The sequence below is a fragment of the Schistocerca piceifrons genome, chromosome 6 (genome assembly GCF_021461385.2).
Source record: "Schistocerca piceifrons isolate TAMUIC-IGC-003096 chromosome 6, iqSchPice1.1, whole genome shotgun sequence".
NCBI lineage: Eukaryota > Metazoa > Arthropoda > Insecta > Orthoptera > Acrididae > Schistocerca > Schistocerca piceifrons.
The window spans coordinates 557125970-557152999 of record NC_060143.1 but is presented as its reverse complement, the minus strand read 5'-3'; the positions used below and the strand labels follow the sequence as shown (position 1 = coordinate 557152999).

Here is a 27030-nt window from a genome sequence, read left to right as displayed (position 1 = left end):
TTTTTCTACCAATAGTACACGCTTTCACACACAAAACCATACAGACACCGAAATGCACACTCCCATAGCCACAGCAACACTAATTATTGATAGTCGATTAATGAAAGAAGTTCCCTGAGCTGATGAAGTTAGACTGGGGATGGGGGAGAACTCAAGGTGGGGATAAGGGGAAACAGGCAAGAGTTCGGACATATGTAGTAGGAGGGACATTCATGGAACTGTGGGGGAAAAATAGAGAAAGGTGCACATGAAGAGGGTACAGACAAATAAGAGGGTTTGAAAGGAGAACAGGACAAGAAGGAAGGGAGACATATAGGGAGAGGGAGAGAGACAGGGACAGAGATAGATGAGGAGGAGTATATGGGGTGGAAAAGGGTGTAGGGAAGGAAGGGTTGATTGAAAGGGGGGAAAGGAGAGGAAGGAAGGGAAAGAGGTAGAGGTAGACGGAGAGGGAGAGGGAGAGAGAGAGAGAGAGAGAAGGGAAGAGAGAGAGAGAAGGGAAGAGAGAGAGACAGGGAGAAGGAGAGGGAGAAGGAGAAATCCACCTGTGTGGGAGGGGGGAGGATGAGAACTGATGGGAGAAGGCAGTGCATGTTCTAGAAGGAGAAAGAGTGGTGTGGAAGGGGAAAGGATAGGTGAGGCAGTCTGAACAGGTGAGCAGATTATTATGCCAGACGGACTGAGACAGCGCAGGATGGGTTGGAGAGACAATTCAAATCTGCGTAGTTCACAGAAACTTATGCTGGAGGGTCTTATGCAAATGGCCTGCTTAGGAAGCGGCTGTTGAAATCATTTGCATTGTGGCGTGCAGCATGTTCGGCAACTTGGTGTTCATGTTTATGCTGTACTTCAACTGCTGCAAAGCTGATGTATAACAGGGTTTGCTTTCACACTTGATCTTGCCTTTTATTGAGTAGGAATGCTTGTGATGGACCGCGGCAGGAAGTGGTTGGTGGATGTACGGGTCAGGCCTTGTAACAGGGCCAACCACAAAACCACAGCTGAACGACCCATTAGCTGCCGGACTAGCAGTACGATTGGAAAATGGATGAACAAGGATATTCTGTACGTTGTGTAGGAGGTGGAACACTATTTTGGGGGATGAGAGTAGGATTTTGGGTAGGGTATCCTTCATCTAGGGCACAAGAAGTGGTAGTCAAATGTATGGTGGAAGTTGTGACTGAGCTTTTACACGTCAGGGAGTGCTGGTTGTTGCTTGGTTTACTGGTGTCAGAGAAGCAGATAGCACGGGAGCTGGATAGGGTACTTCCTGTCAGCAAAGGCTCTGGTAAGTATCGGTATATTCCTACAACACCTGCTTTCTACTGCGTATGCGGCGTCCAAGGATGGCGAGGCTCCAAGTAAGAGACTTTTTGACGTGGAATGGATGGCAGGTGTCAAAGTGAGGGTACTGTCGGTGGCTGGTGTGCCTGTCTGGACAGGCACATTTATAGAACCATCAGAGATGTGGAGATCGACACCTAGAAAGGCGGCACGATCGAATGAGAAGAATCAGGTGAATCGGACGTGGGAGTAGATGTTGGGGTTACGGAGGAAAGAGCAAAGGTCGCACTAACCGTGCGCCCAGATCATCAAAATGTCGTGCCTGGACTCATTCTCCTTTCCCTCATTTTACATATTGCTCCATTATGAAATTCCATTGCTTTTAGTTCTTTGTTCCTTAGATCAATTTAACCATAAATATTCTGATGTGGAAAGTGTCAACGTAACATGCTTAGAACACCTCCGCAATACAACAGAAACAATTAAATAAAAATTAAATTTATATGGGTACATGCTGGCCATTCACAGTCTTTAGTCATTATTTCCCTTGATATTTTAAACATTTTGTGGCTGTGAGCTCAGCAACCGTGTATGCAATTATATAAAATATAAGTCAGCCAACCGGCTGCATGCGATGTTTTAAAAAACACATTAACCCCGTTCGTGGGAAATCAAATCTTTTCTACAAAACAATGGGCTTTTTCAAACAAATTTTTCATTTTCCTCCAAAAAATTTAATTGTGTAATGTTTTGATAATTTTAACAAAACTTTATAAAATATTGTTAACTAAGAATGTGCATTTGAAATGAAAACCAGAATTTTGCGTGCGATGTGTAGTTAGAAACTAGAAGATGTGCACTTTTGTTGAAAAATGATGGTTAGGTATAATTACCATATATTTGATGAATTACGTATTTAAATGATTAGGTATTCAAATCGAACAAAACAAATATGGATCACAGCCAACTTTCCTACCTCCGCCCACTGGCACACACGATTTTCAGTCTACAGTGTTAACCAATTACGCCACGCACATAAATAAAATACATTCACTTATTCTTATTACACAGTGTTCCTCGAAAAACGTCAAAGCTGAGTTTTCTCTATGATCTTGTGAAAAAGATTAAAACCACCTTGTTTAAGCCATGAAGGGTGTTCCACGGTCGTGTTTGACTACGAATGAGGAAGCAGTGTCATCCATTTTCAAGGTACGTATGTACAGCAAGGCAATCAGAGCACAAGTAGCGTTTACAGAGACTGTGACCATACACGATTTTTGAAAAAAAAATGACGTAGCTAAAGCATTGTATGATTAGCAAAATTTTTGATGGCTGTTAATATATCAGAATGTCTTAAGTTTCATTTACAATGAAATAGTAATAAGAAATACTAAACAAAAGTTGGACCTACTTCCGAGAGATGAACAACACCAGTGTACGAGAGCTTCAGCTGCTGACCACTCACCGCATTTGTTTGTGTTTACATCTGGTTTATTCTTAAGATGAACGGAGTGTAGAGACTTATAAAGCGTGTTGTATTAAAGTAAACAAGGGGAGATACTTTCGCTCGTATATAATATCACAAGATCAACTGACAGCCGCATTGCAAAACAGTTGTTCATTCTGAAACCATCCCCCAGGCCGTGGCTAAGCCATGTCTCCGCAATATCCTTTCTTCGAAGAGTGCTAGTTCTGCAAGGTTCGCAGACGAGATTCTGTGAAGTTTGGAAGGTAGGAGACGAGGTACTGGCAGAATTGAAGCTGTGACGACGGGTCGTGAGTCATTCTTCGGCATCTCAGTTGGTACAGCACCTGCCGAGGAAAGACAACGGTCCCGAGTTCGAGTCTCGGTCCGCCACACAATTTTAATCTGCCAGGAAGTTTCATATCAGCGCACACTCCGCTACTGAGTGAAAATTTCATAGTGGAACCCTTATTAATGTCTTTCGTTGACTGAATATCCGTGTATGTACAGGGTGACCCAAAAGTCCATTAACATTAAAAAATGCATCAATTCATGAAATAATGTTGCTAGACCCACACACGCCTGAACTGACGTGGGGTTTTATTGAAACCAAAAACGAGTGAAAAAAACGGTCAACAGATGGCGCTGGATAGCAAAACGTCAGTGACGCCGCATGAGATCCGTGTAAAAATAAAAGGGAGCTGTAGTAAAAGAGGGAATCGGACGCCCCAGAAATTCGCAGCATGTTGACTCTGCCAGAAAAGTCTCTGTTAATGAAGCTTTACTGTCAGATTGGAGAATCCTTTACTGTAGATTTACGATCCTATCTCTCTATGAAGGGAATTCGAAACAGTAAAGGTCATGTGGCAAGTGTCACGGTGAAGAAAGTGATGGCATAGTTCAAACCCACGGGGTTTACTGACTATCGGGCCTCTGCAGGGCAACCGGATAAGTGCTACTGCTGCTGCTGCTGCTGCTGCTGCTCGGGAGTTCAGGAAGAAATGGAGACTTTAGCGGATTGACCTCCCCATGGCGAAGTCACTGCTTGTGAAGGCGCACATCACATCGGCATTCCACACAGTAATGTTCGAAGAGCAGTAAGGCGTACCCTCCAGTGGTGAACGTACGAAACCCAGCACCACATGAACCGTTAGTTACCGATGTTATGATGCGTAGAACATTTCTGGAACGGTCATTTCAAAAAACGATGAAGATGACGATTGGTTGTCTAACGTGTTCTGGCCCGTTTCACACTCCGACGGTGTGTCAACACCCACAATTGAAGTGTTTGGAGAATGAGATTTTCACTCTGCAGCGGAGTGTGCGCTGATATGAAACTTCCTGGCAGATTAAAACTGTGTGCCCGACCGAGACTCGAACTCTGGACCTTTGCCTTTCACGGGCAAGTGCTCTACCAACTGAGCTACCGAAGCACGAGTCACGCCCGGTACTCATAGCCTCACTTCTGCCAGTACCTCGTCTCCTACCTTCCAAACTTTACAGAAGCTCTCCTGCGAACCTTGCAGAACTAGCACTCCTGAAAGAAAGGATATTGCGGAGACATGGCTTAGCCACAGCCTGGGGGATGTTTCCAGAATGAGTGTGTGGCTAAGCCATGTCTCCGCAATATCCTTTCTTTCAGGAGTGCTAGTTCTGCAAGGTTCGCAGGAGAGCTTCTGTAAAGTTTGGAAGGTAGGAGACGAGGTACTGGCAGAAATGTGATGCTGTGAGTACCGGGCGTGAGTCGTGTTTCGGTAGCTCAGTTGGTAGAGCACTTGCCCGTGAAAGGCAAAGTTCCCGAGTTCGAGTCTCGGTCGGGCACACAGTTTTAATCTGCCAGGAGTTTCGAAGTGTTTGGACTTCCGAAAATCCTGTAACCGTCGTAATGACCCACTGGATGGCGAGAAAGTCACGGTAGGGTGTCTCTTCACCATATTAATCGAGATCGGACCTCCTGTCGCCGAAGAAATGCGGGGTACTGCTTTTCAAATTGTCAGCCTCATGGGTGCGAGGTATGCCGATACTTGTATGTTACAGATCGGGTCAGCCTGGCTGATAAACTTCTGCTGGAAGGTACGACTTTTGGACAGGATGGCGCTCCACCCTACACTGTTACACATGTAAAGGATCACTTTCGCATATGGTTTGTTGAGCATAGTGTGCTGAGTCGTCACTTCCTTCATGGTTGGCCTGTTAGGGCCCTAAAACTCAGTGCGTGTTGGGTTACTTGAAGTCGCAAATCTACCACAATCGTCCGACCTCGTTACAGATGCTAAAGGACATCATACGACATCAAGTTTCTGTATGTCCATCCTTTTGACTGGAGGACTTGGGGACCACGGCCGTTCACTACTGTAAGAAAAAGAAACACCTATAGCCGTCATATGATCTTATTTACTTTATACTGGTAGCAATACAATAAATAAGATCATAAGGAGAGCTGTAAGCGTTTCATTTTCTTACAGCATTAGACTTCGGCTTCTCACTGTATCTGCTGATATGCTGTAGAGCACAGTTCACAATACTGGCCCACGATTTCACGTATTGTTGATGAATAACAGCCGGCAAGTTGAAGGTTTATTATAAAGAATATCGTCTTTGTTAAACATCAGGAGTTAGGCTAATTATTGCTTTTGTATCATATGAAGCACCATCTGTTCGTCATTTTGTGCACTTTTTTTCTGGTTTCATTAAAACCCCCTGTTACTTCAAGCATTTGTGTCAATTTCTCTCTCTCTACCTGCATTATTTCATAAAGTACTGAATTTTCAGATGTTAACCGAGTTTCGGGTCACCCTCTGATCGAGCGAGGTGGTGCAGTGGTTGGTACACTGCACTCGCATTTGGGAGGACGACGATTCAACCCCCGTCCGGCCATCCTGATTTAGATTTTCCGTGACTTCCCTAAATCGCTTCAGGCAAATGCCGGTATAGTCCCTTTGAAATGACACAGCTGACTTCCTTTCCAGTCCATCCCTAATCCGATGGCCGAGCGGTTAAAGGCGCTACAGTCTGGAACCACACGACCGCTACGGTCGCAGGTTCGAATCCTGCCTCGGGCATGGATGTGTATGATGTCCATAGGTTAGTTAGGTTTAAGTAGTTCTAAGTTCTAGGGGACTTATGACCACAGCAGTTGAGTCTGATAGTGCTCAGAGCCATTTGAACCATTTGAACCTAATCCGATGGACAGATGACCTCGCTATTTGGTCCCCTTCCCCAAAATCAACCAAGGAAGCAATCGATCGCTGCATCAGATTATTTGCGATGTACGTGCACCTAATGCATCTAATTAAAGAAATATTACAGGATTATGTTCGCGTTTGTGGCAGAGGAGAGATAAGCGCTGAGGGAAAAATAGGTGAATGTGATCTAGACACGCTGTCTTTAGTCATTCATATCCACTTACCTTTTATGTATAACATGCGTTGTGTGAAAATTCAGTGAACTGTGGACTCAAATATTAACAATGTAAACAGCTTACAACTGATTACATTATTTTTAATTCTCATCATTATTTTTCCACAGAAATAAAGCGAACTACGGACGGAGATATCTGTTTCCTTTTCGATTTAATTCAGATGGCACCAGAAACGGATCCTATGCACTCCGATACGCCAGAGCGTGTTGCGCCGGAACTCAGTGCGTGTCAGAGCTGACAGACGCAACAATCAAGGCCGCTGCAAACAGCGCCGAGAGTTAGGGCGAACCAATGCATACGGTATCAGGCAGGGGGCGCTCACAGGGCTGGCTGGCGCTGGTTTTGTTTCAAAGGAGAGCGCCGTGCGTGCCGCACGTTACACAGCTACGCGTGACGTGTGCCGGGTTCCAACGGCGCGGCAGAGCTGCGCACGATTCCGCATTCAGTACCGCGGACACCAACCGGAATGCATGGCTGCCGTGTAAGATTACTCAAATACGTTTTAGAGCTACTGAAGTAATTACCGGGGAAACAGTTGGTTCAACTGAAATTCTGTTGAGACGAGATGAACGTTAAGAAAGTGAATGTGCTGGATTTCGAATGTTCAGTAGTACTCAACTGCACGTGTGTCCAAAATTAAAGCAACAACCTGCTATTTCCCGTCGAGTGTCTGACTCATTGTGCGTGTGATTTACAATATAATCGTACAAACTGTCAACAGGTGTCCGCACGACGGTGTTTTGCACGGAAGATGGCATTTCGGTCAGCGGAGAACCACGGCAGCGATGACGACAGGGCACCTGTCAAACAGGGTAGTGATTTCCAGATAGTCCCACATCCGCAATGGCTGCAGACGGTGCAGTATGGCAGACAAGACACCTACCAGTCACTCTGCAGTGGAGGGCAGTAAGAAGAATGGAAGCTGGACGGTCGGAAACTGATGTGACCCAATGGCTTAATGTCAATCGTTCTGTTGTTTCTCGACTGTGGCGCCAGGTTATAGCCGTCCGATCTGGCCGAGCGGTTCTAGGTGCTTCAGTCCAGAACCGCAAGACTGCTACGGTCGCAGGTTGGAATCCTGCCTCGGGCATGGATGTGTGTGATGTCCTTAGGTTAGTTAGGTTTAAGTAGTTCTAAGTCTAGGGGACTGATGACCTCAGATGTTAAGTCCCATAGTGCTTAGTTCCATTTGAACAATTTTGACACTTTCTAGAGACCGACACTGGGTTCCCAAGACCAGGGCAGGGCCGACCACGTGTGACATCAGAAAGAGAGGACCATTGTTTGCCTGCAAGGGCACGACGGTACCGTCTTAGTACTGCGCGAAAACTGGTATCTGACCTCGCAGCATCCGCTGGACGCGTTGTTTCGGACCAAACGGTGTACAGAAGGCTTCGGCAGAGTGGCCTTTATTGTCGGAGAAATTCTGTATATGTATGACTGACACGTCTTCACGGAAGGGAACGTCTAGAGTAGAGCCTTCAAAATACTGCCTGGACGGTCGAACGGTGGGCCAATATTCATTTCACAGAGAAGTCCCGATTTGGTCTGGAGAGTGATTCTCGATGGATTCGCATTTGGAGAGCACGTGGAACGCGATTTCTGGACCCATACGTCTTGAAAAGAGACCGATATGGGGGAAGATCCCTCGTCATGTGGGCAGGGATTATGTTAACCCCTTAAACCCCTCTTCATGAAATGGTGCCGGTTAATCGGCAAGGCTTAACTGCTGTCCGCTATTGTTACGGGATATTGAGAACTCATGTGCGATTGTTGCCAAGTGTTGTGGCCCAGATTTCTTACTGATGGACGACAATGCTAGATCTCGTAGAGCACAGGTGGTTAATGTTTTCCTGGAAACTGAACAACAACCACTCTTCAAGACTTGCGGGGTGTTTTGCAGGAAGAATGGGCGTTATTGCCTTAACATGAGACTTATGACATCATTCACTCAACACCCCGTCGCTGTCAGGCCTTTATTCCAGTCAAATATGACGACACCCTATGCTGAGCACATTAACTAGTTGTCGGAATTTTTGTGGGTATCCATTAAGTTGGAAAAAACGAAGACCATTTTTGTCTACTCTTCTGCTTGTTGCAGTTGTTTACATTCTGTATTCTTTACTTTTTTTCTGCATTACTATCACCTGTTCACGCAACCTTGCCAAAATTCCGTTTGCAGCTTTAATTTTGGACACCAGTGTATAAGGAGTCGTACGGTTGCGAGCAAAGAAATTTGAATGAAATCACACATTAAAAACAAAAATTGTATTCATTGGTTTCACTGCGATAGAAACAATCCTTATGAAAGACCATATTGATTCCATAGATATTACTGCACCGACGAACAGATACACTGAGATGATAAAAGTCATGACATACCTACTAATGTCGTGTCGGACCTCCTTTTGCCCGGCGTCGGGTAGCAACTCAATGTGTTATGGACTCAACAAGTAGTTCGAAGTCCCCTTCAGAGATACTGACGCATTCTGCCTCTATAGTCGACCGAAACTGCGAAAGTGTAGCCCGTGCAAGATGTTGTGATCGAACTGACCACTCGTTTATGTCCCATACGCGTTCGATGGACTTCATGTCGGGCGATCTTGGACCAGACCGTTGGCTCATATTGTCCAGAATGTTCTTCAAACGAATTTCCAGCAATTGTGGCCTGCTGAAACGGAGCATTGCCATCCATTAAATTTCCATCGTTGTTTGGGAACATGAAGTCCATCAATGGCTGGAAATGGTCTCCAAGTAGTCGAACATAAGTATTTCCAGTCAATGACCGTTTCAGTCTGACTAGAGTATCGATCTACGTAAACACTGCCCACACTATTAGGGAGCCATCATCAACTTGCACAACGCATTGTTGATTACGTAGGTCCATGACTCCTTGGAGTGTCTGCGCTACACTCGGACCCTATCATCACCTCTTACCAACTGAAATCGGGACTCACGTGACCAGGCCACGGTTTTCCAGTCGTCCAGGGGGCACGCGATATGGTCACGAACCCAGCGGGGACACTGCAGGCGGTGTCGTAGCAAACACGCTCGCGGTGGTCAGTTTCTGCCATAGCACATTAACGCTATATTTATCCGCAATGTCCTGGTGTATCCGTTCGTCGTACGTCCACATTTACTTCCGCTGTTGTTTCACTCAGTGTTGCTTGTCTGTTACCACCAACAATCTACGAGAACGCAGCTCCTCTCAGACGTTAGGTGAAATAAGTCAGCTACTGCGTAGTCCATGGTGAGAGGTAATTCTTCTCCTTCATCATTTTGCGTTACGGCCTCTGTAGGACCACGGGTAGCCCCTTCGTGGACTGCATTTTCCTCTTCGTCTCCCAGAACCTCTTCATTCTTTCTCTTCTTCTCTCCCGCCCTTCTTCCGAGATCTTTAGTGTCCTTTTCTCCTGTCGGCTACACTGGTGACACTCTAATCTTTTCCTGTATTCTTCTCTGTCGTTGATTTCCGGCATTTTGGTCGGTGTATATTTGTTCCGCCAATTTTCCTTCCCTTCGACCTTGATTCACAATTCCAACCAGTCCTTCCGAAGTTCAACAACCCACTTGGTTCCTGTGTTTCCCCTTGTCCTCCAGCCGGCAGTGGTAGCCGAGCGGCTCTAGGTGCTTCAATCTGGAACCGCGTGACCGCTACGGTCGCAGGTTAGAATCCTGCCTCGGACATGGATGTGTGTGATGTCCTTAGGTTAGTTAGGTTTAAGTAGTTCTATGTTCTAGGGGACTAATGACCTCAGAAGTTAAGTCCCAAAGTGCTCAGAGCCATTTGACCCATGTCCTCCCTGTTGTTTCCCACACTCTCTTGTCATCCTGTGCATACTCATCCTAGCTATATGTCCAGCAAACCTTTCCATTATGAGTCTGATTTCTCCAGATATTGTTCTCATGTTTCGGTACAACTCTTCCCTAGGTCTTCGCATCCACCTCTTTTGGGACCTAGTACTTTTCTCAGTATTTTTCTCTCTTCTTTCTCCAGCTGCTCTGCCCGATTTCTTCCTAGTGTCATCGTCTCAACAGCATATAATACCGCATTGGTCACTGTTGCCTTGTAGTGGCTTACCTTTGCCTCTGTGGATATATTCTTTTTATTGTATATCTCTCTTGTCGTACAGAAGGCTGACCTCATCTTCTTTATCCTCTCTGTTATTCCCTCCTTGCTCCTGTTTCTTCCAGTTATAAATTCTCCCAGGTTTTTAAAATTTGTCCACCATTTGCGCAGTGCCTTCCGGTGTTTCCCAGTTTGCAGTGGTATTTAATGACTTTCTCTTGTTATAGGCGATCCTCAGTCCCACCTTTCTGGCTACCTTACTTAAGTTGTCGAGTTGTGTCTTTGTGTCTTCTTCCGTCTCACTTACTATTACTACGTCGTCTGCAAAGGCGAGGTAGTCCACTTGAGCCCTGTTGTCCTTTTTGTCCCCCACATGGGTCTTTGGTATTCCCATTTCCTCGTTTATTGCTCTCCACTGCCTGATCACTACGTGTAGTGCTATAATGAACAACAATGGTGACAATCCATCTCCCTGTTTAACACCAATCTCAAATTCTTCTGACAGTGCTCCTTTGAATCTCACCCTTCCTTTTGTGTCTGTCATAATTTCTTTTATGAGTTCTTGTGTAGTTCCATCCAGTCTTCTGTGCTTCAGGATCCTAACAAGCGTCTATCTGACGATGGAGTGATATGGCTTTCTGAAGTCTACGAAGGTTATTACTGTCTTTTTGTTTCTTAAGGCCTTATGTTCAACCAGTTGCTTCAGGATCATTATCTGTTCTATACAACCTCTTCCCTTCCTGAATCCCGCTTGGTAGTCGCCAACTGTACTTTCTACCTGTTGTTCTACTTTCTAGAGCAATAGTTTTGAGAGCACCTAGTATCCGACTTCTGGTAGCGATATCCCTCTGTAGTTGTTTGCATCTCTCTTGCCCCCTTCTTATGTGTTGGTACTACAATTGCATTCTTCCGTCCTTCTGGCAACTTCATTGTTCTCCAGATCTGGTGGATTATGTTGGTCATGTTGTGCATTGATTTGTTGCCTCCCTACTTTATCATCTCGGCTGCAATACCATCTTCTCTACTTGCTTTATTATTCTTTAAATCGTTTATGGCATGTACGACTTCATCAGTGGTTGGAGAGCGTGGCTCTCTCTCTCTTCTGTGTCAGTCCCCAGCTCCAGCTTGTCTTCAGGTGGTTCACAGTTCAGCAGGTCGTGGAAGTACTCAGCAAAAATCCGACAGTTCTCCTTCGCACAAACAGCCAGCTCCCCTTTCTTATCTCTTATAAACAGTTGTCTACCCTTGTATCCAATCAGACACTTTTTGAATTTCCTAAAAAAATGTCCGCTGTTGCTTTTCCTGTAGTCTCAATCTCGTCCAGTTCCTGCTTCATCTTCTGTCTTCTGGTCTATCTTATTGTTCGAGCCGCTTCCTTTCTTGCTCCCAAGAAAACTTTCCATTTTTCCAGGTCCTTCTTGCTGCTCCAGTCTCTCCAGGCTTTCCTGAGAGTCTCTACCGCTTACTCACATTCCTTGTTCCACCACCATTGCTTCTGTTTCTTTTCTTCCTTTCCCCATAGTTCATCCTGTTTCGCCATATTTCGCTTCATGTCATCCCATTCATTGAATGATTCAATTCCTTCCACATATCTGGATCGATTGTGTCTTAATTTGTCTCTGTCTACCTTTATGTTTTCTGTATTTCGGTATTCTCGGTACACTCTTGACATTGTGGATCTCAAAATATTGAATTTCCTAACTATTTTCTAAATTGATTGCCCCATGCGTCTAGCTCCAACTATCACTCCGCTTTCAAAATCTGTTAACTCCCGTGGTGCAGGCATAATCACGTCGGAAAACTTTTCACATGAATCACCGAAGTACAAATGACATCTCCGCCAATGTATTGCCCCTTTATACCTTGCATCTGTGATACTACTGCCAGCTGTATATGTCCCATGACATTTGTCACCTCAGTGTATTCACGTACTACAGATTTCGTACACTTCATCATTGTGTTGTGGTGTCGTATTCAGTCCACAGACTGGTTTGACGCATCTCTCCATGCTGCTCTGTCTTCCAAAAGTCTCTTCAACTCTGGATATCTATTTCTACGTCATCCATTTCTGTCTGCTGACTACACTAAAGCCTTTGTTTCCGTCTACAATAACCCCCCACCTCCTCTCCAAATCATTCTGATGATTCCCTGATGTCTCATTATGTGTCCTATCAATTGCTCCCATCGTTGAGCCAAATTGTGCGACAAATTTCTTTCTGTCATTTCGAATTCGGCACCTCCCCATTAGCATTCCATTCTCTCCTTGTCTGAAGAGCTCATCTTTCACGTTCCACTTTCGTACAACTATACACTCCATAACTTTACAAAAGACTTAATAACAAATTAAAATTCGGTGTTAGCAAATTTCTCATTTACAGAACGGTTTCCTTGCTCTAGCGAGTCTCTACTTAGGCCGTAGTTACATATGTTTCTGTTCAAATAGCAAAAGTCATCTAATCCTATCAGTATCACTTGATTCACTTCGACTATCATTGCTTTGTTCATCTTCACTTTACAGCCTCTTTTCTGGATGCTATCCGTTATGCTGGTCTGTTCTTCCCAGTACTTTGCCGTCTCTGACAGAATTATATGTCATCAGCTACCCCCAAATTTATCATTTCTTATACTTGAAGTATAATTCCAGATTCAGTTATCTCCTGGGTTTCATTTACTGTTTGCTGAATGTACACACTGAATACCATCAGTGAAAGACTACATACGAGGAGTGTTTTTGAAGTAAGTACCGTTTTGAAATTAAAAATGACGTGCTAAGATATCTCAATAATTTTATTTTTACACGAAAGCCTGTACCTTAATCTACGCACTGGCGTGATTACAGTCTGCTTATTCCTTGTTTACGTTGTGTACTGAGTGTTTAAGATGCCACCGATGGACTGTGAAGTACGGGCTGTTATAAGATTTCTTAGTGCTAAAGGCGCAAAGCGATCGATATTCATCGTGACATCTGTGCAGTTTACGGAGAAAACGTTATGAGTGATGGAATGGTAAGAAAGTGGGTGAGAGCATTTAAAGATGGCCGCACAAATGTGCATGATGAACAACGGAGTGGGCGACCATCGGTCGTTAATGAAAGTTTGGTGCAGGAAGTGGACAATAAGCTGAGAGAAAAAAGACGCTTTACGATTTCCTCCTTGCGGGATGACTTTCCTAATGTTTGTCGTAGTGTTCTGCATGGCATTGTGTCCGAGCACTTGAATTACCGAAAATTGTGCGCACGTTGGATACCAAAAATGTTGACGGATGTGCGCAAAAGCAAACGTTTAGACAGTGCATTGACTTTCCTTGAGCAGTACCACAACGACGGTGATGATTTCTTAAGCCAAATGGTTACGGGCGATGAAACATGGGTGGCCTACGTCACACCTGAATCAAAGCAATAGTCCATGGAAGTGGAGAAAGGGAATCGTCTTGCTGCAAGACAATGCCCGTCCGCATGTGGCTTATCGGACCAAAGATCTCAACACGTCTTTTCGATGCGAAACTCAAGATCATCCTTCGTTCAGCACCGATCTTGCGTCCAGTGACTACCATCTGTTCCTGCACTTGAAGAAACTCCTAGGCGGTCAGCGTCTTCAAAACGATGACGAAGTCAAAACAGTGGTGATGCAGTGGTCAACAAGTCGGGCGGCAGACTTCTATGAGGAGGGTATTCAAAAACTCGTGCAACGTTATGACAAGTGTCTCAATATTGACGTAAATTATACAGAAAAGGTACAGGCTTTCATGTAAAAATAAAATTATTGAGATATCTTAGCACGTCTTTTGTTTTAATTTCAAAACGGTACCTACTTAAGAAACACGCCTCGTAAAACTTTTTGTCCTCCTAAGCTACCGCTTCCTACTCAGGCCCTTCGATTCTTCGAGTTTCCGTCTGGTTTCTGCACAACTTGTAAGCAAGATTTCGCTCCCTGTATTGTACCTTCCTACCACCAGAATTTCAAAGTATTCCAGTGCATAGCTTTCTTTATACCTACAAATGCTATAAATGTAGCCTCTCATTCTTTCAGCAACCTTCTAAGATACGGTCCATACGGTCTCGCGTGTTCCTACATTTCTCCGAAACCCAAAGCGATGTTATCCGAGGGCGTCTTCTTCCATTCTTATGCAGACTTATTAAGCTGAAAGTAATTTTCAGACCTGTCGGCACCTGGCTTCTTAGGAATTGGAATTATTCCATTATTGCATACGTCGGATTTTACTTCCCTGCCTAATATGTCTTGCTTAGGGTAGATGCAGGACTGCGGACATACCATCGTTTTCTCACACCTCAGTGGGTCAGCGCTGCAGTCAGTGGGAAAGAGTACTGCAGCATAGCGGACGGTGCCACAAGCAGGGTTCAGAGGCGGCGAGTTCTTTAAACGGTGGTCTTACTGTGACATTAAAAAATAATTTCTCTTGAATTTTGACGTCAGTTTTGGTTTTTGCTTAAACAGAGGTAAGCGTACGAATATTTTTAAAGGTAATAATTACAATGTAGGTAATTACGAGGGCTATCCAAAAAGTACATTACGTTTTGGAATTAAAAATAAATAAACTATTAGAAATTTTTTTTATTATATACAGATGAAAGCCACACTTAAATACTACTTTTCTACATAGTTGCCATTTAAATTAAGGCACTTATCGTAGCGATGGACGAGCTTGGAAATTCCTTCGTCGTAAAATTCGGTCGCCTGCGCCTTCAACCACGTGGTTACCTAGTCTTGAAGCTGTGCGTCGTCGTCAAAACGATACATAGCCAACCACTTCTTCATTGCTGGAAATAAGTGGAAGTCGCTCAGTGACAGGTCGGGACTGTACGGCGGATGAGGTAACAATCCCCACTTAAAAGATTCAAGAACTTCACGAGTGGCATTTGCCGTGTTTGGGCCCGGGTGTTGTCGTGGATCAGCAAGATCTTTGAGCCCAACTTCCCCCTGCGCTTGTTTTGTATTGCTCTTCTGAGGTTATGCAGAGTTTGGCAATACCTTTGAGAGTTAATTGTAGTGCCTCTTTCCAGGAAATTTACAAAAATGATACCTTTTCTGTCCCAAAAGACAGTCGCCATTACCTTCCTTGCCGACATTGTCTGCATGCATTTCTTGGGTTTTTGAGGGGCATTTGTGTCCCCTAATGCATTGACTGGAATTTTGTCTCGCAGTTCACATGCTTAACCCATGTTTCGTCACCAGTAACGATGCGATCGAGTAATGAGTTGCCATCTTTCTCGTAAGCGTCCAAACACGTTAACGCTGCAGCCATTCGCTGATTTTTGTGAATCTCTGTCAAGTTATTTGGTATCCATCTTGCACAAAACTTGTGGTATCCAAGCTTTTCGGTAATGATTTCGTGCAAACAAACTTCGTGAAATTTGTGGAAAACTCATAGAGACTTCCGTTACTGTGAAATTACGGTTTTCACGGACCGCGGCATCGACTTTTTCTACAAGTTCGGCAGTCACTATGCTGGGTCTTCCACTTCACTCTTCGTCCTGAACGTTATTTCGGCCATTTTTAAATTTTATGACCCATTGAACCACTCCACCTTCAGTGATTATGTTGTCCCCATACACTTCACAAAGCTGCCGATAGATTTCTATGGGTGTACAGCTTTTTGCAGTCAGAAACCTTGTTACAGCACGCACTTCACACTTCGCGGCATTTTCAATTAACGCTGACATTTCGAACTGTCACACTAACTCAACGGAGTACAGCACGAACCTCTCACTGGCACGGCAGGATGCCGACTGAGCGGCGGAATGCCATGACACCAAGATGGCCGCGCTAGCCCCGGCCCTAACGGACACGAACGAAAACGTAATGTACTTTGTGGATAGCCCTCGTATTATGTTTTCTAGTGAACTTTTTATCATATGTTTTGTAACTTTTCGAAAGTTAGCACAGCCATTAAATTATGGTCTTCTTCGTGATGTCTGAGTGGGGTAATTTCTTCAGACGTACGTGGGACAATGTTTACAGACTGTCAGTATCCACCCTGCTCTAAACTTCAGAAAGAAGTTGTTTACCCTTATGTAAGTAAGGTCTTCAGTCTAGTTGCAGACAGCGAAGACAACAAAAAGAAATGAAAGGATGTTAAATGAGCAAAAGAAACTCTAAAAAAGGCATTAAATTTAGTGAAGTTAGGAAGATCTCTGAACAGCGCACGAAATTAAGCTGAACGTATAAAAAATTACACTTTCCGATCGATTAAAATCAAATTCAGTGAATAAACTTTCCTTGGAGAGATCTATTTTTATTCTTCAAAAACAACAACAGTTAGTCAGCAATGCGACAACATTGTCACAGTTGCTCCCTGGCATTTCCCACGTTCAGATAACACAATTTGTGTGTGTGCTTACCGAGAAACTAGGCTTTGAGCACAATTTCAATAAAATTGACAAAAAGTGAAGGGAAAGACTGGGTTTCAGGTTTTGAAAAGAGAAATCCGAAATTATGCTCAAGGAAACCAGCAGCCACAAATAGCAACAGAGTTCTAGGTTTCAGTGAAACTGAGGTTTTCTTTTTTTCAACTTGAACATGATTTTCGAAAAACATGCTGTGCTCGTTTTTTGATACATGTTAAGATAACAAAATGTGTTACTTTCTTAGAATATTAATTTTATTCTGTCTGTGTTTCATACTGTTGGTATTACCCTGTACGTGTGTCGTTAGTAAGAGCAATGAACACAGGTTGCAGTTTTTAGAAAATGTTTGTACAGTGCCGAAGGTATGCGACAAACTTTCGAATTTCCTGGTAGAACTACGCGTCTAAAATTCCAGAGTCACACTGGATGTCATGAATTGTTACGTGAAAGTGACGGATTCCAAATCCAAATGGGAAATCAATTATGGCGTCGATACTGCCCTAGTCTTCCCTACAGTGCGGAATAGTTGTGCTTAGCTGGCCCTTCCAAGCCTCTCAATAATTCCAAGGGAATCTCGTTTACTCCAGGGCACTTATCTCATCTTCGGTCTTTCAGAGCTGCATCAAGTACTTCTCCTAATATCGAATCTCCCATTGCATACCGATTGAGTTCCTCCTCTCTTTCTGTAATTTTGTCTTCTTTCCCTTACATGAATCCTGTGTTTTTTTTTCCGTACACCATTAAGCCTCGCCTTCTTTGTTTACAGGAGCTTAAAAAATGGTTCTAATGGCTCTGAGCACTATGGGACTTAACTGCTGAGGTCATCAGTCCCCTAGAACTTAGAACTACTTAAACCTAACTAACCTAAGGACACCACACGTATCCATGCCCGAGGCAGGATTCGAACCTGCGACCGTAGCGGTCGCACGGTTCCAGACTGTAGCGCCTAGAACCGCTCGGCCACACTGGCCGGCTTACAGGAGCTTACAATTCGATGCCTTCAGATTCGTAAAGGTGCCTGTAATTTCTCCAAAGGTCACCGCAATTCTCCTAAATTTAAAGTGAAAAGTGGACTCAGTGAAGGAGACTGCATATCACCAAAATTATTCTCGGTTGTCCTGGGGGATGTTTTCAGATCCTTAAAAAGATAAAATGCTGAAACAGTACGTCTTAACTGAAAACATCTGAATCACTTTTCATCTGTTCGTGACAGTGTACCATTTTTCTCTATTGAAGAGGACCTTCGAGATACAATGGCAGAAGGAAATTCAGGTTTTTTAAACCCTAGTGTCGCACATCTAGTTGTGAAGACTCAAGGGTGTCTCCAGTAAAGCACCCAAATCTTCACTTTGCACATTCCATTGTGTGTGAAACAAAATATTCCCTGCTAACTGACTATCAGCATAACTGAAAAAATACATTAACAGTAAATGGAATAGTTGTGGATTTTTCGGCGTGTTCAGAGGATTTACCGGTTTATTGTGTGGTTCAGAAGCAACGAAAAGCGAAAATTCAATAATCTGAGAAAAACTGTGGGGCGAATTTTCAGTTTACAAAAAAATTTTTAAGACAATATCAGAGCACCATGCACGAGTCTGCACAAAAGCGAGGAATCAACAACAAGAAGAAAAACAAAACAGGAAGAATATGCAGAAACTCTTGTCGTATGGAAATGAGTCAAAGAGAGATTAAATTTGTATAACATAATTTACGGGAGAAAATTAACATTTGGGAGCAACAAGTTAGCATATTGAGACGACACTACAAGTATAGTAGTAAAAAGAAAGTGGAAATGCTGGCTTAGGTCTTAATTTGAAGAAAATATTCTGAAATTAAAAATCAAGACAAACGTAGTGAATTACGGAGAAATGTTAGAGCATGTCAATAAATATTTGTTTTTAGAATCTACGGTAGCAAAAAACAGCTGCAGCCGTGAGGAAATAAGAAGGACGGTCCCATTGGGAAAGAACGCTATAATTAAATTAAGCAAGATGAGAAAGGGGAGGAAATTATCAGTACTGACCAATATACAAATGTCTGAAACTCGCCGGCCGTTGTGGCGGAGCGGTTCTAGGCGCTTCAGTCTGGAACCGCGCGACCACTACGGCCGCAGGTTCGAATCCTGCCTCGGGAATGGATGTGTGCGATGTTCTTAGGTTAGTTACGTTTAACTATTTCTAAGTTCTCGGGGACTGATGACCTCAGAAGTAAGTCCCATAGTGCTCAGAGCCATTTTTTTCTGAAACTCTCATCTGTCCCATACTGTTGTACACTTGAGTACGAAAAAAGTGGATCGAAAGAAAGTTGATTAATTTCAAATGTGAGTTTTTTTTAGAAGGATCCTCATGACCTCATGGACTGGAAGAGGAAAAAGAAACAATCTTGGAAAAATTAAAACGAACGAGGTTACTTTGGGCATATCGTAAGAGCAGAAGACTAAAAAAAAGCACTAGCATTGTATGGTAGTGACACTTGGACTGTGGGAAAACCGTAACAGAAGAGGATCGAAGAATTTGACAAGTGATGCCACATACGAATATTGAAAATTAGGTGGGCTGATAAGGTAATGAATGAGAAGGTTCTGCTCAGAGGAAAGGAACATGTGGGAAACACTGATAAGGTCAACGGAGAGGATGATAGGGCATTTGTTAAGACATCAGGGAATGACTTCGAGGGTACTAGAAGGAGCTGTAGAGGGCAAAAGCTGCAGAGGAAGACAGAGATTGGAATAGATCCATCAAATAACTAAGGACGTAAGCTGTAAGTACTACTCTGAGACGAAGATATAGGCATTGGAAATGAATTCGTGGGGGGCCGCATCAAATTAGTCAGGAAGTGCATGACCAAAAAGAAAAAAAAAATAGAAAAAGAAAATGGTTTCACCAGTCACTCACATAGCCGCTTCCTTAGGACATGAGGTTCACACTCCATACACGGTTGCACACAATGCACAACGTATGGCATGCACCAGCTGGCAATGTGTATGGAGTGTTCAGACCAGTCAGTAGTGTCACATACTAAGCTATACGGTGATGGAAAAGTCACAAGCTTCTGAATGCAATCAAGTACATGTTTCATAACAGGACACACATTCTTTACAACACACACTCAGAATGGTCACCCTGTTCAGTTTATCATATATGAGGTCAGTTTGTGAAGCACATTGACACCGGTGTTAATGTTGTTGATATGTCTGTCTTCTGTTGGGCCGGTGTGTGTTGCTAATTTTTACAGATTTTTTTCTGAGGCATGAAGGAAAGTCTAGAGTTATTAGTTCGGGAAAATGCTGGATCCATAATTCTTTACAGACGTTCGATCACGGTTTGATTCGCTTAAGAAATGAGCAGTTTCACTATATCAGTGGTTTGTGGTCCCGTCCTGCTGCAGCCAACAATGACAATAATCTGCCTGAAGAAGCGAAATAAACTGTGTGGTGTCACCGCCAGACACCACACTTGCTAGGTGTTAGCCTTTAAATCGGCCGCGGTCCGTTAGTATACGTCGGACCCGCGTGTCGCCACTATCAGTGATTGCAGACCGAGCGTCGCCACACGGCAGGTCTAGAGACACTTCCTAGAACTCGCCCCAGTTGTACAGCCGACTTTGCTAGCGATGGTTCACTGACAAATTACGCTCTCATTTTCCGAGACGATAGTTAGCATAGCCCTCAGCTATGTCATTTGCTACGACCTGGCAAGGCGCCATTAACATTTGCTATTTATCTTGTGATGCATGTACCGCCAGGCCGATGTTCACCAATTATGGATTAAAGTTAAGTATTCCAGAAACTGCGTACCTTTTTCGCTAGTCTCTATTCCTTTAACTGTTCCAGACCTCACGCCAGCCTGCGTGAGCTTAAACGCGTGCCTTTTGGCTTACCTCCTAGTGGCTCGGCTGTCTTGCCAAGTCACAACAAACTGTATAATGATTTCATTGTAATTGTAATATACGACGACCGCGATACGGTACACAACATTCCGGTTTCCTAACGTGCAACGCATTTTCGGGAAAGACATGTGAATTCTCGGTTGATAAAATTCTTCTCTTTTGTTTATCCACGTATCCTCTTCGATGAAACCACGAATTATCAGTGAATAAAACACTGTGCAGATCCACGATTGCCGGACGTCCTGGCCGAGCGGTTCTAGGCACTTTAGTCGGGAACCGGGCGACCGCTACGGGCGTAGGTTCGAATACTGCCTCGGGCATGAATGTGTGTGATGTCCTTAGGTTAGTTACGCTTTAGTAGTTCTAAGTCCCATAGTGCTCAGAGCCATTTGAACCATTTGAGATCCGCGATTCCTTGGATGTCCACAAATGACCGGAACAGAGTGCAGTACGCTACACTCTTTACCTTTTGTGACATCTTCAGTTCATACACACTACGAACATGATACGCACGTCGATGGTTAGCCTCGTAAAACTTTTGAAGGCAAAAGCAGCTTCACGTCTCTCGCGTCAGCTAGACCCATTTCCCGCCTTCTTCGTGTCTAACTGATCTGCATTCCCGGATAAGGATGATTAATGTCGTTACTGCTGAATTGTCTGTCAATCCGGCATATTTAGATTTCACACGAAATCCGTCTACAAAACGTGCATACGAACGACTGGAAATATACTGGCCGAGACTGAAAACACATTGCTGTAGGGAAATGACATGATTATCACACAATGGACTAGGCAGTACTGCTGATGCTATGTGATATGTACACGTTATGTACACCTCTGTGTTGCCGGTAACACTTGCGCTGCTTATTGCTGTGCCTGATAGAGCAAAAGCAATGTAGCTCATGTTTAAAGACACTTTTAATTTCAGGTGTACAATGGTTCAGTTGCACTGTACAAACAAAACTGTTTTTAGCATGAAATCGTGAAACGTAAAGCAAATTTTTGAGATTGTACAACTGCATCGGCTAGACCAATGTTATCTTCATTGTCCTTAAGCAAAATATGTGTTGACGACCGTAGAATCGTTCTTCAATTAGCCTCAAATGACAGTTCTCTAAATTTTTTTAGTAGTGCTCCTGGAAAAGAACGCCGCCTTCTCTCCAGTGGATCCCATTTGAGTTCCCGAAGCGTCTCCATAATACTTACGTGTTGTTCGAAACCACCGGCAACAAATCCAGAAATCCGCCTCTGAATTGCTTCGATGTCTTCCTTTAATCCGACCTGGTGCAGATCCCGAAGTCGGTAACAGTACTTAGCAGTAGGTTGCACTAGAGTCCTATATGCAGTCTCCTTCACAGATGACCCACTCTTTCCTAAATTTCTCCCAAGAAACAGGGGTCGACCACTCGCCTTCGCTACTGCAAACCTTACATTCTCATTCCATTGCAAGGTTCCATCTAGGTACTTAATCGATGTGACAACGTCGAGCGGCACACTACTACTGCTGTAGTCGAACATTATGGGTTTGTTTTTCCCACTCGTCTCCATTAACCTACATTTTGCTACATTTAGAGTTAGTGCTATTCATAACATCAACTAGAAATTTTGTCTAAGGCATATTGTATCCTCCTACAGTCACTGTACCACGTCACCTTCCTATACTCCACAGCAAGATCAAAAAACAGCGGCAGACAGATGTTTACGCTGTCTGCCAGGTCATTTGTGTGTACAGGATATACCAACGGTCCTATCACACTCCTTTGGGGCTGTCCTGACGATACTCTCGTCTCTGATGAACACTTGCTGTAGAGGACAACATACTGGGTTCTTTCACTCAAGAAATCCTCGAGTAATTCACATAGCTGGAAAACTATTCCGTATGCTTGTACCTTCGTTAACAGTCGGGAGTGTGGCACCTTTTAAAATGCTTTACGGAAATCCTAAAATGTGGTATCAGCCTCAAGCTAGCGGTACTTTCCAAAGCCGTTCTGATTTGTGAACAGAAGCTTTCCGTATCAAGGAAATCAATTATATTGAGACTGAGGATATGTTAAAGGATCCTGGACTCTGTAATTTTGCGGGTTCCTTTTTTTCTATTTCACGTATGTAGAAGTCACCTGCACCTGCTCCTAGTCGCTTAGGTCTTTGCGCTAGGCGAGAGATTCGCGATAAATGAAGTTAAGTAAAGATGTAATGCTGTAAAGTACTCTTTCTAAAATCAAACTTGAATTCCCTCAGGAACTGGCGACTTATTTTCTTTCTACTCCTTCAGTTGTTTCTCGACACCACAGATGGTTATTGTTTTGTCGTCCTGACGAGAGTCTGTGTGATGGTCAAACAACGCCTTATGTTTATACGATTCTCCTGCATGAACAATTTCTTAAATGCCAAGTTTAAACTCCGCTTAACTTTGATGTCTTCTATATCTCACGATGCTACATGATACAAAACTAAAAGAAATCTTTGTTTACAGAGTCTAATGCCAATTATTTCTTCAGGGTGAACATTAACAAACCCTACAAACTGCTGAGACGGATTCCTGTCTGGGAATGGAGAACAAAAAGGGACCTATGAACACGTGTTCAGAAATGCATCGTTGCCGCAGTAGATGGGGTTGAGGAATGAAGGTTCCCGTTCCGTGTGTTCCTTGCGTAATGCACGCAGTGTGGTTGACACAGCATACCGTAAGCAGCACAGTGGTCCGTTATTTATGCCGCGAACAAGCCGGGAGGGGGTTTGTATACGGAAACGGTCAAGAGGCAGCACGGCTATACTAAAACAAGTACCCTCACCCACAACAACCACATCACACAACATTTCAAGCCCTTTTTGAGCGTTCGTGTGAATGAGGGACCTTCCAGACAGACAACGTGCTGGGAGGCGATGGACTGCACGTACACCAGATATCAAGGACTGGGTTGTGCCTCTCGACCGTTTCCATCTTCTTGGCCGTAGACAAACTCTATATCGGTTTGTTCCCGACTAGGGCCATTAATAAAATGTCGATATATCGATGTATTTTCCAGAATATATCGACATATGGCGATATCTTTTCACCGATACATCGATATCGAAATGAGAGTACCGAACGCTGTTATTTTTATTTTCTTTTTCGTTTTTTTGCAATTCTTGGTAGGTATTTGAAATAGATCTTTTGAAAGAGCAGTAGAACATAATTTTACTTTCATTGTGTGTAGGAGTCTTACTTCTTTATGAGCTTTCATCACGTCCTGTATTTCTCTTGATTAAGTTAAGCACGAACAGGTGGCACGAAAAACAAGGCCGACTCCACTAAGTAGGGACGGTGTGAGTGGAATAACAGGATTTCCAATGTGAACAAATAGCACACCAGCCGCATAAGGAAAAAAATCTATTCCTTCACATCACTATCCTTCAAAAACAGTTGTTGAAAATGATGAACAAAAATCTAAATGTCAAGACTGGCCTTTGTGGTGGGCGCAGAGTGTGAGGGAAAATGCTGACGCAATCAGCACTCAGCGATACCAACAAATACTGCACCGTTTAACTTCAGCACCCAATTTTGACACTACGACAGGTACGTCGCTGGCGTTTGCAGAAGTGAAAAAACAGAGAAGTCGACAAGAAGTGTTCCGGAAAAATTCTATGAGTGTCAAACTAGAAGGGCGTACCAGTCGGACACATCTTGTTGTGTCACTTACAAGCAGCTACCATTGTTAACAAAGTGGTTATCGCCAAGCGTGAACGAGCATCGTCTCTATTCATGATCTACTTGAGCTAAGGTGGCTGCTAGCTTGTTCGTGAATAGAGTACATCATTAAAAAAAAATCAGTACTTAAATATACAGCTCTAAGACCGGCAGTTTATTTACAATCTGCAGCCGATATTTTTATAGGCCTCTACTTCGATATCTTTCCCGTCGCTATATCGATACTTTTTACGACATATCGAAAGCCGCTAATGTTTCTTATAAATATCGATGAATCGGATTTCCTATACTTTATAAAAATATCAAGTCCTATTCTAGACACGCCAACGGCCTTTCCGCAATGGTAACACCGGTTCCCGCCAGATCACCGAAGTTAAGCGCTGTCTGGCTGGGGTAGCGCTTGGATGGCTGGGCACCCAGTCTGCCGAGCTCTGTGGGCAAGCGGAGCGCACTCAACCCTTGTGAGGCAAAGTGAGGAACTACTTGACTGAGAAGTAGCGGCTCCCATCTCGGAAACTGACATACGGCCGGGAGAGCGCTGTGCCCAGCACATTCCCCTCCATATCCGCATCCAGTGACGCCTATAGACTCAGGATGACACGGCGGCCGGTCGGTACCGTTGGGCCGATTGTTGCCTGTTCCGGAGGAGTTTAGTTTTATTATTCCAGTCATGGATACCGGATCATTCTGCTGCTTACGCTGCACCAATCACGCAGCCTGAAACAGACAAGGAACATTCGGGACGTAGTCAGAGGAAATTCCATTGGTCAGCGCCATTTCCGTACACTCGTTGATAGAACCTTTTGTTCTTCCATTTCCTCCATTTCCCAACACATGTCCGTCTCTGTAGTTTGTCGGTTTCATTAATGTTCACGCTGTGTTCTAGTCATTTGGAGAGACTGGTAGCCAAAACTACACTACTGGCCATTAAAACTGCTACACCACCAAGATGACGTGCTACAGACGTGAAATTTAGCCGTCAGCAATACGATGCTGCGATATGCACATCATTACCTTTTCAGAGCATTCACACACGTTTGGCACCGGTGGCAAAACCTACAACGTGCTGACATGAGGAAATTTTACAACCGATTTCTCATACACAAACAGCAGTTGACCAGCTATGCCTGGTGAAACATTGTCGTGATGCCTCGTGTAAGGAGGAGAAATGCGTACCATCACGTTCCCGACTTTGATGAAGGTCGGATTTTAGCCTATCGCGATTACGGTTTATCGTATCGAGAAATTGCTGCTCGAGTTGGTCGGGATCCAATGACTGTTAGCAGAATATGGAATCGGTGGGATCAGGAGGGTACTACGGAACGCCGCGGTGGATCCCAACGGCCTCGTATTACTAGCAGCCGAGATGGCAGGCATATTATCCGCAAGGCTGTAACGGATCGTGCTGCCACGTCTCGATCCCTGAGTCAACAGATGGGGACGTTTGAAAGACAACAACCATCTGCACGAACAGATCGACGACGTTTGCAGCAGCATGGATTATCAGCTCGGAGACCATGGCTGCGGTTACCCTTGGCCCTGCATCACAGAGAGGAGCGCCTGCGATGGTGTACTCAACGACGAACCTGGCTGCACGAATGGCAATACGTTATTTCTTCGGATGAATCCAGGTTCTGTGTACAGCATCACAATGGTCGCATCTGTGTTTGGCGACATCGCGGTGAACGCAGATTGGAAGCGTGTATTCGTCATCGCCATACTGGCGTATCACCAGGCGTAATGCTATGAGGTGTCGATGGTTACACGTCTCGGTCACCTCTTGTTCGCACTGACGCTACTTTGAACAGTGGACATTACATTTCAGATGTGTTACGATCCTTGGTTCTACCCTTCATTCGTTCCCTGCGAAACCCTACATTTCAGCAGGATAATGCACGACCGCATGTTGCAGGTCCTGTACGGGCCTTTCTGGAAACAGAAAATGTACGACTGCTGCCCTGGCCAGCACATTCTCCATATCTCTCACCAACTGAATATGTCTAGTCAATGGTGGCCAAGCAACTGGCTCGTCACAATACGCCAGTCACTATTCTTGATGAATTGTGGTATTGTGTTGAAGCTGTATGGGCAGCTGTACCTGTACACGCAATCCAAGCTCTGTTTGACTCAATTCTCAAGCGCATCAACGCCGTTATTACGGCAAGAGGTGGTTGTTCTGGGTACTGATTTCTCAGGATCTATGCACCCAAACTGCGTGAAAATGTAATCACATATTAGTTCTATTATAATATACACTCCTGGAAACTGAAATAAGAACACCGTGAATTCATTGTCCCAGGAAGGGGAAACTTTATTGACACATTCCTGGGGTCAGATACATCACATGATCACACTGACAGAACCACAGGCACATAGACACAGGCAACAGAGCATGCACAATGTCGGCACTAGTACAGTGTATATCCACCTTTCGCAGCAATGCAGGCTGCTATTCTCCCATGGAGACGATCGTAGAGATGCTGGATGTAGTCCTGTGGAACGGCTTGTCATGCCATTTCCACCTGGCGCCTCAGTTGGACCAGTGTTCGTGCTGGACGTGCAGACCGCGTGAGACGACGCTTCATCCAGTCCCAAACATGCTCGATGGGGGACAGATCCGGAGATCTTGCTGGCCAGGGTAGTTGACTTACACCTTCTAGAGCACGTTGGGTGGCACGGGATACATGCGGACGTGCATTGTCCTGTTGGAACAGCAAGTTCCCTTGCCGGTCTAGGAATGGTAGAACGATGGGTTCGATGACGGTTTGGATGTACCGTGCACTATTCAGTGTCCCCTCGACGATCACCAGTGGTGTACGGCCAGTGTAGGAGATAGCTCCCCACACCATGA

General features: G+C 44.3%; 1 protein-coding gene across 1 annotated transcript in view; it reads right to left on the bottom strand.

Annotated features, from left to right (window-relative positions):
* Positions 1 to 27030, bottom strand: part of LOC124803458 — a 794587-nt gene that overhangs the window by 279850 nt on the left and 487707 nt on the right. The gene's annotated exons all lie outside the window — the stretch shown is intronic.